The sequence below is a fragment of the Leucopleurus acutus genome (assembly GCF_964270905.1).
Source record: "Leucopleurus acutus genome assembly, chromosome: 1".
Taxonomy (NCBI): Eukaryota; Metazoa; Chordata; class Mammalia; order Artiodactyla; family Delphinidae; genus Leucopleurus; species Leucopleurus acutus.
This window is the reverse complement of record NC_139142.1, coordinates 35,650,836-35,663,636: the sequence shown is the minus strand read 5'-3', so window position 1 is coordinate 35,663,636 and position 12,801 is coordinate 35,650,836. Positions and strand designations below refer to the sequence as shown.

Here is a 12,801-nt window from a genome sequence, read left to right as displayed (position 1 = left end):
CAAACCAAAGTATTGCCCTTGATCCATATTTACCTATGGATTAGGCTCTGTGGTGTAGCCTCCCTTAGTCACATTTACTTTAATAAATGTCAGTTCCTTCACCTTGGACTTTTCTTCCTTGAATTATATCTGCTCTGTGCTGGCCCTCAGGGAGAATTTCCCTCTTCAACATTTTGAATAAGGTATAAGCAAAATACTCTCCTTGTGGTTCTTCATTGGCATAATTGAGACAGACTAGAACATTTAAAAAGAGTTTTGTGAATATTAAGGTATAAAAATAGGAAAATTAACAGAAAATACAAAGAACATAAATGTAGCCCAGTTTTTGAAGAAGAGGTTTTGATGCCTGTCATAGCTGGCTTTCTCTTAGAGTCACAGATGTTGGTCTAGTCTATCACTTATCTTCAGGCATGTGTATTCTACCCTCAAATGACTAGCACTATTCTGCTGGTACTTTGCCTGGGTTTGTATTTCTCAGGCTTTTAATACCTCAGGCCTTTAGATTCGCCACCCACGTCCTAGATTTTTTGGTATCTTCATAGTCAAAACCAAGACATCCAGTTCACCAGCTTGAGGGATACCTCTAGGAGATTTGATTTGAGAATGGAGTCACTGAAAATCCGGAATTTCTGTAGAATGGTTTTCAGGCACCACGTTTCCCAATAATGGGCCAGAACTGAAACTTTCTGTTTGATTATCCTCATGTCTTTGGCTAAAAGGTGACCAATTTTGCAGGATGGTAATGTCTAAACATTATTGGCTTAGCAAAGAACTACAGCTGACACTTGAAAAATGTGGGGGTTAGGGGCACCAATCCACTGCACAGTAAAAAAATCCACGTATAACTTTTGTCTTCGCAAAAACTTAACTACTAGTAGCCTACTGTTAACCAGAAACCTTACTGATAACATAAACAGTCGATTAACACATATTTTGTATGTTACATGTATTATATACTGTAGTCTTAAAATAAGCTAGGGAAAAGGAAATGTTATTAAGGAAATCATAAAATAGAGAAAATACATTTACAGTACTGTACTATCTTTATTGATACTGGAAGTTTATGTCCTCTGTTTACAAGATGAATTGTCTGTCAGTACCTACATCTATATTGTCTTATATGATACAAAACACTGAAGATATTATATGTATTACTAACATTAGAAAGCAAAAATGAAAAGATAACATGAAAAAAATGCATTTATGTGCAGCTGTAACAACACATGCATTATACCTGTAACAGCAATGATTGCTTTAAAGGAGGTAGTGTAATCAATATGATTGCTTCATGGTAGCCTAGCCTATACACTAATAAATGAATTGTTTTAAAATTTTTATGGCATACAGTTTTACAATCATATTCATAATACAGTATTGGAAACATTGTTAAATTAAAAAAAAACACTTACCTATGATGATCGGCTGATATGCAGTTTCTCCAGTTATGAGGAAGGCATACTGTATGGTAATGTAATTTTTTGAAAGCAAAGTTTTAAAACAGTAAGAAAACTAACACATTATTAATTTTATATTAAATTATAGAATTTAATGCCTTTATGCCTATGTAAGGTTAGACTGGTATCTACATATATTTTATACATTCATGATATACCTAACTTTTTCTTAATTTTTTCAATATTTCTAGACTATGCAGTTCATCTGTGAGTTTTTTTAAATTGTCTCAAATCTCAAAAAATTTTTCCGATATTTATTGAAAAAATTTGCGTATAACTGGACTCGCACAGTTCAGACGGTGTTGTTCAAGGGTCAACTGTAGGTTGAATTTAAAGTCATTTCCTGGGCTTGTCTTCCTTACGTGGTCTCCACTGGGGAGGCCAAGAAAAAAAGTTTTACAAAGGAAGCTTAATTTTAGTTGACTGTTGGAATAGAGTGACTTATACTGTGACTCTGACTGCATTATCATAAAAAATTAGTGTACTATTTTTGGTCTTTGGTCTTCTAGTTATAAAGTGGTTATTCCACTTTCTTGACAGATATTGGGATAAATATAAATAACTGATTGCTAAGACTTAGTAGTGATGTAACTTGGTAAAAACATTCACTTTTATGTTTTCCAATTTATTAAAATATACAGAGATCAGCTTTCATTCCCAGTGGTAAAGTGATGGCTTGATTACTATGACATGAAAGCATAAACCATGTCAATTTATATATTTCAAAGAATTTTCCCCTCTAAATTACACCTAATGTAGTTTTTTACCTGCTTGGGGCTATATACTGATTGTCATGGAATGTAGTGCTATTTGTCTGTGTCTGTGTGTATCTTTAATTTAATGTAACGCCATGCAGAGCATATTGAATATCCTTTATTCCTTCAACAGGCATTTGCTGATAGACTGGTTATTTATTCCACTGTACTACATCTCCAGAAACAATACTGCTATTTAAAGTTGAGACTTTCAACAAGTTTTGTGATCACTCCTATTTGATGAGTAGGAAAAAGCAAATGACCATGTTTGGATATGATGAAACCTATGAAATGTGAAAAATAATGGGTGTGATGAGAGTAACAGAAAAGAGGCCTATAAAACTGAGAAAATAACTTAAATAAACTTCAGCTTAGCCCTGTAACACCATTATAAGGAAAGACATCTCCTATGTTTCCATGATCAACTCACACAATTTCATGAGTGGTAACTTTTCTCACAGCAACTATAAAATAATACCATAGGCTACATAATAGCCCATAGGGGCCTCAGTTTCATAATCTGAAAAAAACTTGAACCTCTGTTCAGTGTGTAAGACTGTAAGTTAGTTTCTTTTTTTTTTTTTTTTTTTGTAAGTTAGTTTCTTAAAGGAGGCAGTAAGTTGTAGATACGGTTTTTCCAACTAAAATTACTCTTTTTCATGAAAGAAATGTTTTGAATCTTAGGTGGGAATAATATAAAAACAGATAAAGCATCACATATTAGACTCTTGTCCTATTTTAAAAGGGTAAACATGGAAATAGTCAAGCTGTGAAGTGTCCTGTGCATGGATAATGTTGACACATTGAACAAATGCCTGAAATGCTTCACAGATGACCCTGTTATCCCGAAGCATTGTATAAAGCTATTCCACTATTAGTTGGGTGGATATTCTAAACTGTGGCTATGATTTTGAATTTTTATTTGCATATTATTAATAGTTTTGTTTTATTCAAAGGGGCTATTATCAGGTATTCTCTGTTAACCGTATGTAGTTCTGATAATTTTCTATGATAGTAAATAAGACTTTAATTATTTTTCCAGTGGGCTTCCATTGCTTTGCTCCTAAATGGTTTATCATCTAGTTAAGAACCAGGAATAGAAGAGAACTGAGACTATGTCATGTACTCCTAGATAAATCACAGTTGTTGAGGGCTGGTTTCATCATCTGTTAAATGAGTCCTCACTGATCAATCCCTTTCTTCAGTGTGCTATAAGGCACTGAGTATTGGGTCATTTTTCTGACTGGCTGTCAGTCCCACATATTACTGTCACCCTCATACCCAATTGATCTTTCCTCTTAGTTGTGGAATTATTAGTAGGTACTCTTCAGACACAAGGTAAAAGTTCTGAAGCAACTCTCTGAGGCATTCTAGCATAAATAGCAATGTCTTAGTCTGTTTGGCCTACTATGACAAAAAAGTATCATAGACTGTGTGGCTTGTAAACAACAGAAATTTACTTCTCACAATTCTGGAAGGTGAGAAGTTCAAGATCAAGGTGCTGGCAGATTTGGTGTCTGATGAGTGCCCTCTTTCTGCTCCATAGACAGTGCCTTCTCACTGTGCCCTCGTACAGAGGAAGGGGCTAGAGAGCTCTGTGGGGTCTGTTTTACAAGAGCACTAATCTCATTCATAAGGCTCCACCTTCATGACTTAAGCATTTCCCACACGCCCCACATCTGAATACCATCACACCGGGCATTAAGTTTCAATGGATGCGTTTGGGGGAGACACTGATGTTCAGTCTGTAGCAAGCAGCCACCACATATACTACTTTGTTTGTATTATCACTAATCCTTTTTTAAAAACTGTGTGGAAGGTTTTATAATACTTATTTTAAAGTGAAGAAACTATGTCTCAGAGATGTCAAAATAACTTTCCTAGGACACAAAGCTGGTAAGAGTTGGATTCCAAACTGAGAGATAGATCTGTCTGGCTCTCAAAGCTCTTTTTCCTCTGATTCAAAATGTTTCTGATTTTGCATGTTTACAATGAACAGAGTCCACATTTTTGTACTCCAGACCCCTTACTTTGATATTTGTTGGTGCATAACATTTTGATTGTTGTACATATAACATACAAAATATGTGTTAATTCTGTTTATGTTATCGATAAGGTTTCCGGTCAACGGTAGGCTATTAGTAGTTAAGTTTTTGGGGATTCAAGAGTGATATGCAGATTTTCAACTCTGTAGGGGGTTCAGCACCCCTAACCCCTGAGTTGTTCAAGGGACAGCTGTATACTTTCTGATAAATAGAAATAAATTTCTAACTTTATAATTTTCACAAGCAAATAACACATACTTATAAACATTCCCAGAACAGAAGAGTTAATATAAAGTGCAGAGAAGGGCTAAAGCTGGAGTTATTACTAGTTAAGGATTATTCCCAGAAATTCTCTAGCACAAAATTGGATTTGTGGAAGGTAAAAATTCTCAATATTATCTCATCTAAAATTCTTGAAAATTTTTGCCACTTTTTCATTCAGTTATCTATTCAAAGATATATACTGAACGTTTTCTATGTGATCAGCACTGTTCTAAATGCTGGTTTGGGAGCAAGGAGGGGAGTCTGAAAAATACCCTGCTGCCGTGGAGCTTAAATTCTAGTAGGGGGAGAAAGATAATAAAATAAAGAAGTAAATGATATATATTAAAAGATGATAATTGCTTGGAGAAAAATACAGCAGGGAAAGAGGAGAAGGAAAAGCAAGGGATGTGATGGTGACTGGGTGTTGAATTTTTAAGTGAGATAGTCTGGATAGCCTTTTGGGGAAGGTGACATATGAGCAAAATTTTGAAGGACATTTGGGTGAGCCATGTGGATGGGTATCAGGGAAACCAGCATTCCAGGGGAAGGAGGAGCAAATGCAAAGGTCCTAAAGTAGGAACATGGCTGACATGTTCAGAGGTTAGTAACAAGACTATGTGGCTGAAATAGAGTAAACAAGGACAGTAGTAGAAGATGAGATCAAAGAGGTAAGGGGGGAGGAGGAGGAGCTTCAAGATGGAGGAGTAAGACGCGGAGATAATCTTCCTCCCCACAAATACATCAGAAATACATCTACACGTAAAACAGCTCCTACAGAACACCTACTAAACGCTGGCAGAAGACCTCAGACCTCCTAAAAGGCAAGAAATTCCCCACGTACCTGGGTAGGGCAAAAGAAAAAAGAATAAACAGAGACAAAAGGATAGCGACGGTACCTGCACCAGTGGGAGGGAGCTGTGAAGGAGGAAAGGTTTCCTTCCACACACTAGGAAGCCCCTTCACAGGCGGAGACTGTGGGTGGCGGAGGGGGAAAGCTTTGGAGCCGCGGAGGAGAGCACAGCAACAGGGGTGCGGAGGGCAAAGCGGAGAGATTCCCGCACAGAGGATCGGTGCCGACCGGCACTCACCAGCCTGAGAGGCTTGTCTGCTCACCCACTGGGGCGGGCGGGGGCTGGGAGCTGAGGCTCAGGCTTTGGTCAGATCGCAGGGAGAGGACTGGGGTAGGCAGCATGAACACAGCCTGAAGGGATTAGTGCACCACGGCTAGCCAGGAGGGAGTCCAGGAAAAAGTCTGGACCTGCCAAAGAGGCAAGAGACTTTTTCTTCCCTCTTTGTTTCCTGGTGCGCGAGGAGAGGGGATTAAGAGCGCCACTTAAAGGAGCTCCAGAAACAGGCGCAAGCAGCGGCTATCAGCGCGGACACCAGGGACAGGCATGAGACGCTAAAGCTGCTGCTGCCGCCACCAAGAATCCTGTGTGGAAGCACAGTTCACTGTCCACACCTCCCCTCCTGGGAGCCTGTGCAGCCCGCCACTGCCAGGGTCCCGTGATCCAGGGACAACTTCCCCGGGAAAACGCACGGCGTGCCTCAGGCTGGTGCAACGTCACGCCAGCCTCTGCCACCTCAGGCTTGGCCCGCATTCCGTACCCCTCCCTCCCTCTTTCCGGCCTGAGTGAGCCAGAGCCCCCGAATCAGCGGCTCCTTTAACCCTGTCCTGTCTGAGCGAAGAAAAGACGCCCTCAGGCGACCTACACGCAGAGGCGGATCCAAATCCAAAGCTGAACCCCGGGAGCTGTGCAAACAAAGAAGAGAAAGGGAAATCTCTCCCAGCAGCCTCAGGAGCAGCGGATTAAATCTCCACAATCACCTTGATGTACCCTGCATCTGTGGAATACCTGAATAGACAACGAATCATCCCAAATTGAGGGACTTTGGGAGCAAGGATATATTTTTTTTTTCCCTTTTTCTCTTTTTCTGAGTGTGTATGTGTATGCTTCTGTGTGTGATTTTCTCTCTATACCTTTGCTTTTACCATTTGTCCTAGGGTTCTGTCAGTTTTTTTCTTTTAGTATAGGTTTTAGCGCTTGTTATCATTGGTGGATTTGCTTTTTTGGTTTGGTTTCTCTCTTCTTTCTTTCCTTTTTTTTAAAAATTTAAAAAGTTTTAAAATTTTTTATTTTAATAACTTTTAATTTTATTGTATTTTATCTTCTTTCTTTTTTTTCTCCCTTTTATTCTGAGTCGTGTGGATGACAGTCTCTTGGTGCTCCAGCCAGGCATCAGGGCTGTGCCTGTGAGGTGGGAGAGCCAAGTTCAGGACATTGGTCCACATGAGACCTCCCAGGTCCACATAATATCAAACGGCGAAAGCTCTCTCAGAGATCTCCATCTCAACGCCAATACCGAGCTCCACTCAACGACCAGCAGGCTCCACTGCTGCACACCCTGTGCCAAACAACTAGCAGGACAGGAACACAGCCCCACCCATTAGCAGAGAGGCTGCTAAAATCATAATAAGGCCACAGACACCCCAAAACACACCACCAGACGTGGACCTGCCCACCAGAAAGACAAGATCCAGCCTCATCCACCAGAACACAGGCACTAGTCCCCTCCACCAGGAAACCTATACAACTCACTGAACCAACCTTAGCCACTGCGGACACCAAAAACAATGGAAACTACGAACCTGCAGCCTGTGAAAAGGAGACCCCAAACACAGTAAGTTAAGCAAAATGAGAAACACACAGCAGATGAAGGCGCAAGGTAAAAACCAACCCGACCTAACAAATGAAGAGGAAATAGGCAGTCTACCTGAAAAAGAATTCAAAATAATGATAGTAAAGATGATCCACAATCTTGGAAATAGATTGGAGAAAATACAAGAAATGTTTAACAAGGACCTAGAAGAGCTAAAGAGCAAACAAACAGTGATGAACAACACAATATATGAAATTAAAAATTCTCTGGAAGGGATCAATAGCACAATAACTGAGGGAGAATAACGGATAAGTGATCTGGAAGACAAAATAGTGGAAATAACTACTGCAGAGCAGAATAAAGAAAATAAATGAAAAGAATTGAGGACAGTCTCAGAGACCTCTGAGTCTGCAACATTAAATGCACCAACGTTCAAACTATAGGGGTCCCAGAAGAAGAGAAAAAGAAAGGGACTGAGAAAATATTTGTAGAGATTATAGTTGAAAACTTCCTTAATATTGGAAAGGGAATAGTTAATCAAGTCCAGGAAGCACAGAGAGTCCCATACAGGATAAATTCAAAGAGAAACATGCCAAGACACATATTAATCAAACTATCAAAAATTAAATACAAAGAAAAAATATTAAAAGGAGCAAGGGAAAAACAACAAATAACATACAAGGGAATCCCCATAAGGTTAACAGCTGATCTTTCAGCAGAAACTCTGCAAGCCAGAAGGGAGTGGCAGGACATATTTAAAGTGATTAAGAGGCAAAACCTACAACCAAGATTACTCTACCCAACAAGGATCCCATTCACATTCCACAGAGAAATTATTAAAACCTTTACAGACAAGCAAAAGTTAAGAGAATTCAGCACCACCAAACCAGCTTTACAACAAATGCTAAAGGAACTTCTCTATGCAGGAAACACAAGAGAAGGAAAAGACCTACAATAACAAACCCAAAACAATTAAGAAAATGGTAACAGGAACATACATATCCATAATTACCTTAAATGTAAATGGATTAAATGCTCCAACCAAAAGACATAGACTGGCTGAATGGATACAAAACAAGACCCGTATTATATGCTGTCTACAAGAGACCCACTTCAGACCTAGGGACACATACAGACTGAAAGTAAGGGGATGGAGAAAGATATTACATGCAAATGGAAATCAAAAGAAAGGGGAGTATAATTCTCATATCAGACAAAATAAACTTTAAAACAAAAACTATTACAAGAGACAAAGAAGGACTCTACATAATGATCAAGGGTACAATCCAAGAAGAAGATATAACAATTGTAAACATTTATGCACCCATCATAGCAGAACCTCAATACATAAGGCAAATACTAACAGCCGTAAAAGGGGAAATTGACAGTAACACAATCATCGTAGCGGACTTTAACACCCTACTTTCACCAATGGACAGACCATCCAAAATGAAAATAAATAAGGAAACACAAGCTTTAAATGACACATTAAACAAGATGGACTTAATTGATATTTATAGGACATTCCATCCTAAAACAGCACAATACACTTTCTTCTCAAGTGCTCATGGAATCTTCTTCGGGATAGATCATATCTTGGGTCACAAATCAAGCCTTGGTAAATTTAAGAAAATTGAAATTGTATCAAGTATCTTTTCAGACCATAATGCTATGAGACTAGATATCAAGTGCAGGAAAAAATCTGTAACAAAATACAAACATATGGAGGCTAAACAATACACTACTTAATAACAAAGAAATCAAAGAGGAAATCAAAAAATACCTAGAAACAAATGACAATGAAAACACAACGACCGAAAACCTATGGGATGCAGCAAAAGCAGTTCTAACAGTGAAGTTTAGAGCAATACAATCCTACATTAAGAAACAAGAAACATCTCAAATAAACCACCTAACCTTATACCTAAAGCAATTAGAGAAAGAAGAACAAAAAACCCCCAAAGTTAGCAGAAGGAAAGAAAGCATGAAAATCAGATGGGAAATAAATGAAAAAGAAATGAAAGGAAGGATAGCAAAGAACAATAAAACTGAAAGCTGATTCTTTGTGAAGATAAGCAAAATTGATGAACCATTAGCCAGACTCATCAAGAAAAAAAAGGGGGAAGACTCGAATCAATAGAATTAGAAATGAAAAAGGAGAAGTAACAACTGACTCTGCAGAAGTACAAAGGATCATGAGGGATTACTACAAGCAACTATATGCCAATAAAACGGACAACGGGAAGAAATGGACAAATTCTTAGAAATGCGCAACCTTCTGAGACTGAACCAGGAAGAAATAGAATATATGAACAGACCAATCACAAGAAATGAAATTGAAACTGTGATTAAAAATCCTCCAACAAGCAAAAGCCCAGGACCAGATGGCTTCACAGGTGAATTCTATCAAACATTTAGAAAAGAGCTAACACCTATCCGTCTCAGACTCTTCCAGAATAAAGCAGAGAGAGGAACACCCCCAAACTCATTCTATGAGGTCACCATCACCCTGATACCAAAACCAGACAAAGATGTGACAAAGAAAGAAAACTACAGGCCAATATCACTGATGAACATAGATGCAAAAATCCTCAACAAAATACTAGCAAACAGAATCCAACAGCACATTAACAGGATCACACACCATGATCAAGTGGGGTTTATCCCAGGAATGCAAGGATTCTTCAATATACGCAAATCAATCAATGGGATACACCATATTAAGAAATTGAAGGAGATAAACCATATGATCATCTCAGTAGATGCAGAGAAAGCTTTTGACAAAATTCAACACCCATTTATGATAAAAACCCTCCAGAAAGTAGGCACAGAGGGAACTTACCTAAACATAATAAGGGCCAAATATGACAAACCCACAGCCAACGTCATCCTCAATGGTGAAAAACTGAAAGCATTTCCACTAAGATCAGGAACAAGACAAGGTTGCTCACTCTCACCACTATTACTCAACATAGTTTTGGAAGTTTTAACCACAGCAATCAGAGGAGAAAAAGAAATAAAGGGAATCCAACTTGGCAAAGAAGAAGTAAAACTGTCACTGTTTGCAGATGACATGATACTATACATAGAGAATCCTAGAGATGCTACCAGAAAACTACTAGAGCTCATTAGTGAATTTGGTAAAGTAGCAGGATACAAAATTAATGCACAGAAATCTCTTGCATTCCTATACACCAATGATGAAAAATCTGAAAGTGAAATTAAGGAGATACTCCCATTTACCATTGCAACAAAAAGAATAAAATATCTAGTAATAAACCTACCTAAGGAGACAAAAGACCTGTATGCAGAAAATTATAAGACACTGATTAAAGAAATTAAAGATGATACAAATAGATGGAGAGATATACCATGTTCTTGGATTGGAAGAATCAAAATTGTGAAAATGACTCTACTACCCAAAGCAATCTACAGATTCAATGCAATCCCTATCAAGCTACCACTGGCATTTTTCACAGACCTAGAACAACAAATTTAACAATTTGGATGGAAACACAAAAGACCCCGAATAGCCAAAGCGATCTTGAGAAAGAAAACAGAGCTGGAGGGATCAGGCTCCCTGACTTCAGACTATACTACAAAGCTACAGTAATCAAGACAGTATGGTACTGGCACAAAAACAGAAATATAGATCAATGGAACAGGATAGAAAGCCCAGAGATAAACCCACGCACATATGGTCACCTTATCTTTGATAAAGGAGGCAAGAATATACAGTGGAGAAAGGACAGCCTCTTCAATAAGTGGTGCTGGGAAAACTGGACAGCTACATGTAAAAGAATGAAAGTAGAACACTCCCTAATACCATACACAAAGATAAACTCAAAATGGATTAAAGACCTAAACGTAAGGCCAGACACTATTAAACTCTTAGAGGAAAACATAAGCAGAACACTCTATGACATAAATCACAGTAATATCCTTTTTGACCCACCTCCTAGAGAAATGGAAATAAAAACAAAAATAAACAAATGGGACCTAATGAAACTTAAAAGCTTTTGCACAACAAAGGAAAGCATAAAGAACACGAAAAGACAACCCTCAGAATGGGAGAAACTATTTGCAAATGAAGCAACCGACAAAGGATTAATCTCCAATATTTACAAGCAGTTCATGCAGCTCAATATCAAAAAAACAAACAACCCAGTCCAAAAATGGGCAGAAGACCTAAAAAGACATTTCTCCAAAGAAGATATACAGGTTGCCAACAAACACATGAAAGAATGCTCAACATCACTAATCATTAGAGAAATACAAATCAAAACTACAGTGAGATATCATCTCACACCGGTCAGAATGGCATCATCAAAAAATCTACAAACAATAAATGCTGGAGAGGGTGTGGAGAAAAGGAAATCCTCTTGCACTGTTGGTGGGAATGTAATTGATACAGCCACTATGGAGAACAGTATGGAGGTTCCTTAAAAAACTAAAAATAGAACTACCATATGACCCAGCAATCCCACTACTGGGCATATACCCTGAGAAAACCAGAGTTCAAAAAGAGTTATGTACCACAATGTTCATTGCTCTATTTACAATAGCCAGAACATGGAAGCAACCTAAGTGTCCATCAACAGATGAATGGATAAAGAAGATGTGGCACATATATACAATGGAATATTACTCAGCCATAAAAAGAAACGAAATTGAGTTATTTGTAGTGAGGTAGATGGACCTAGAGTATGTCATACAGAGTGAAGTAAGCCAAAGAGAAAAACAAATACCATATGCTAACACATATATATGGAATCTAATAGAGAAAAAAAAAAAGGTCATGAAGAACCTAAGGGCAAGACGGGAATAAATATGCAGTCCTACTAGAGAATGGACTTGAGGATATGGGGATGGGGAAGGGTAAGCTGGGACAAAGTGAGAGAGTGGCATGGCCATATATACACTACGAAATGTGAAGTAGATAGCTAGTGGGAAGCAGCTGCATGGCACAGGGAGATCAGCTCGGTGCTTTGTGACCACCTAGAGGGGTGGGATAGGGAGGGTGGGAGGTAGGGAGATACAAGAGGGAAGAGATATGGGGATATATGTATATGTATAACTGATTCACTTTGTTATAAGGCAGAAACTAACACACGATTGTAAAGCAATTATAGTCCAATAAAGATGTTTTAAAAAATAAATGAATGAATGAATGAATAAATAAATAAATAAAAAGAGGTAAGGGAGGCCATATTATCTGGGGCCTTGTAGGTCAAATTAGTAACTTTGGGTTTGACTGATTGAGATTAAGAGTCAGTTCAATAAAAGCAAAGGAGTAACATCATTTGACTGATATTTTGACAGGATCTGGCTGCTACATTGAGGATAGACTGTAGACGTTGGCAAGGGTGGAAGCAGGGAGACCTGTTCAGAGGTTACTGTAACAATTCAGGTGAGAAAAGTAGTGGCTCAGTTGGTAGCAATGCCAGTGGTGATACTTGTTCAGAGCTTGGCGAAATGTTTGCTGATGGGTTGGTACGGAGTGTCAGAGAAAGAGAGGAGTCTTGCTTTTTACTTTTCTTTGTTGGTAAATGCAAGTCATAGCTTTTGTTTAATGTAATATAAATGAAACCATCTCCACCAGCGGTCAGTATACTGGGTATT

General features: G+C 38.4%; 1 protein-coding gene across 1 annotated transcript in view; it reads left to right on the top strand.

Moving 5' to 3' along the window:
* The window catches only part of FUT8 (fucosyltransferase 8), a 320,447-nt gene that overhangs the window by 221,661 nt on the left and 85,985 nt on the right, over positions 1-12,801 (top strand). The gene's annotated exons all lie outside the window — the stretch shown is intronic.